General features: G+C 34.0%; 1 pseudogene; it reads right to left on the bottom strand.

Moving 5' to 3' along the window:
• Nucleotides 1–521: 521 nt before the first annotated feature.
• On the bottom strand, nucleotides 522–1672 carry LOC143618481 (pentatricopeptide repeat-containing protein At2g27800, mitochondrial-like; annotated as a pseudogene).
• Between the last annotated feature and the right edge of the window lie 1733 nt (nucleotides 1673–3405).

Here is a 3405-nt window from a genome sequence, read left to right as displayed (position 1 = left end):
CTCCACTCAGGTAGAGGTGCACAAACCGATTTTAAGTCAAAGCCGGTTTGGGTTGAAACAAGTTCAGTTTGGGCAACAAAAGTCAAAAGCGGTTTATATCGGTTTCGGTTTGGGTTCAAACTGGTTTCTTGATCACGTTACGATCGGTTTGGGTTTGGGTTTTCATCGGTTTTGGCCAGTTTCGGTTCAGTTAACCGATTTGGAACCGGTTTTGGTGGAGAATATTCCAAAACGGTTTCTACGTAATCGGTTTCAAACCGGCTTGGTTTCGGTTCGATTTTCGGGTCAGTTCGATTAACTGATTTATTTGCCAACCTCTACACTCAGGTATGCACGGTCAGCACTCAAGTCCATCTGACAGGATAACTATATAAATGATATCAAATTATAATTGTTGGTTTCACATTATATAATCATGAAACACATAAGGTTACCCTTTCGAACCAGTACCTAATACAACTTATTCATGTTTCACAAAAATCAAATCAAGAAATACAGGAAGTTACCAATTTTTATCCCATTCAGTTAAGCAAATTTCCATGCTTAACTCGAACTTCATATTGAAGCTTCTTATAACTATCCATTAGTGTGTGTTGTTACAAATCCTTAAGCAAACTCACTCCATCATCACACGTATTATGCTTACAGCACTCACCAACCACTGTCCAATAAGTAATAAAATAACCAGATCTTTGGCTTTCAACCATCTCCCACAAATAACTCACAACTTGATCAACTTAACCGTCAAGTGCAAACGAACACACGAGTGAATCATATGACTTACTCGGAACAAACCTTTGATCCTTCATCTAATCACAAATCTTCCTAGCGTTAGACGTTCTCCCTTGTGCACACAAACCATGAATAAAATAATCAAAACTTTACGAATTCAGCTGACAATCATAAACCACACCCATATGATAATATATCAAAGAGCATCATTCAAATCAAGCGATAACACATAAACTAAAATCATAGAACTGAAAGAAAAATTCTAGATCAACACCGTCGTTAGTCATCTACTTAAACAACATACTCATAGTATGCACATACACATGATTGATATGAGTATTACTTCTTCAACTCAAAAGAACAGCAAAAGGTAAACTGTTAGTCCTAATTGAAGGCCTAGAATCCAACATCAACACTTCTCATATGTTTATTTACATTTACCACTTTACCCAACTTCCAGACTTCCGTGAGGAAATATATTATCAAATTGAAACGAATTTTGGAACTGAAAAAAGGAATCGATAATACCTCGATGACAACAAAATCCATTTCGTTGTACATTTACACAGCACAAAGCTTTAGCTGCAAGATTACAGAACTAAAATATCAAAAGATTCAATACCAAAATTAGAGTTTATTCGTTAGATATCATTAAAGAATACATACCTTGCTATTAATCGATCTCTGTAAATCACATTAAATTTGTGTTGCTCTTCTATCAAGACAAATACACCTTATCATCAATTAAACTATTGGCCCCAATCGACCAATCACCAATGTAATTTCTCCACTTTGAAGACCCTGGAAGTAGAAATATGCCCTAAGCATGGAAGAGAACAATATACTCATATTAACTGGTGAGTTGGGCTTATACCTCACAAATTAGACGACCCTTTTTTGTTGGAGTTGAGCCCATCAACAACGCAATAGTCGGTTGCATGGTACGTCTTTCATATTCCCCGTTCCCTAACAAATTAAGAAGATGATCATGTGTTGGATGGCAAGCAACTCGGTTGGAACTATGAAAGCTGCTGAAAACTTTTAACAAATATGTTTATGAAAAAGGTAAAAATTAGAAGAGCATATAACACAATAAAACTAATTAGACCTGTTAAATTTTTCGCAATTAATCTGCAGTAGAAGCAAAAAGAATTTTTTTTGTGCCCCTCACAACACCAGTGTATTGTGTCAAAACCTTCTCCGTGTCCATCTCCAATTACCTAAAAGTTGTAATTCATATAAACTCCATGACTAAAATCAGAAGCCCAATTTTTCACAATTGGAATGTGTGAAGGTAGAGATTTATTCAGATGGTTTTAGAAAGAGAAAACAATTAAACTTAGGATTTTACATACAAAAACATTGTTGATCAGAGTTTCAATTGTGTATTCAATATATAGGTGACCTGCACTTGTTGATTAGAGTTTCAATTGTGTATTAAATATATAGGTGGCCTGCATTATATATATTTTATGATTATGATCAGCCTGCGAATTCCCAACATCGATGTCAACATCCTTCATTTTATGAAAGGCAACCTGAGCCATCAACAAATCAACCATAGTTTTTCACTCTTAACATATCATGGCATATAGAGGAACCAATTAAAAATCCAGAAACTAATCAAACAATTAAGAAGGTCAAATGAGATAAAAAGAAACCCTAAAACCAAATTAAAAACTCAACACCATCAAATTGGTAAACAATCTATAACCAAAGAGGATGAACACGTACCGAGCTTTCATGATTCGACTGTGGGGGGCTGAAAACATCGCTCACAGGCTTGTAAGGGACGGTCGATTTCAAGTGATTGCACCATAAGCATTCCATTGATTGCAGATTTAAAGTTAACTATGAAACATTATTGGTTGCAATTGATTGGGGGCAATTAAATGAAACCAAAAGCAATTGAAGGGTTTCCATAAAGGTGATAACTCTGTAACCGTAACATTGAAGAGATAAAGTCGCCGGCGATGAAGGTCCGATGAAGGGGTATAATAAATATAACGACGGCTCCATGAGAGAGAGAATGTGATAGGGGGTAAATTACTATTTTAGACATGCAATATGTAAGATAATATAGATAAGCTATATACTTTATAAATTTATTGAATTATTATTATTATTATTATTATTATTATTATTAATTCAAACGCTTTGATAATATTCTCATTGTTTCTATTAAGTTATTCTTTACTATATTTTAGGTTGTGGTCTAGTTTTTTTTTGTAGTTAATGTGTGTATGGTTCATCGTATTTATGTCTATTTTTTTTTCTTGTATTGATTTATTTATTTTTTTGGTATGATAATATGTTATGTCTCAATTTAAATTTGCGGGTTTACATACGTGCATGGTTTAATATGTTTATGTATGTTGTTTGTGTTTAACGGTCCACCTGCAAATGAACTAGTTGATTAAAAATTTGAAACGCATATATATATATATATATATATAATAAAAGAAACTAATATGTATATCATGTTAAGTAAAACTAGATTGGTGCCCGCACGATGCAACGAGAAACACCTACCTTTGTAATCATATAGCAAGTTTATGTGTGTTCGTTGTTCGATTTGAAACGGAAAAACGTTGAAACCGGTCATTGGTTAGATTTCACCGTTGATTTTTTCCATTAACTTTTTGCCGGTCGTTTTTAATTTTCAAAGGTTCG

This window comes from Bidens hawaiensis, unplaced genomic scaffold (assembly GCF_021521415.1).
Source record: "Bidens hawaiensis isolate Kalapana, Puna unplaced genomic scaffold, B.hawaiensis_p1.1 tig00079092_1, whole genome shotgun sequence".
Taxonomy (NCBI): Eukaryota; Viridiplantae; Streptophyta; class Magnoliopsida; order Asterales; family Asteraceae; genus Bidens; species Bidens hawaiensis.
This window is presented reverse-complemented; position numbering and strand designations above follow the sequence as displayed.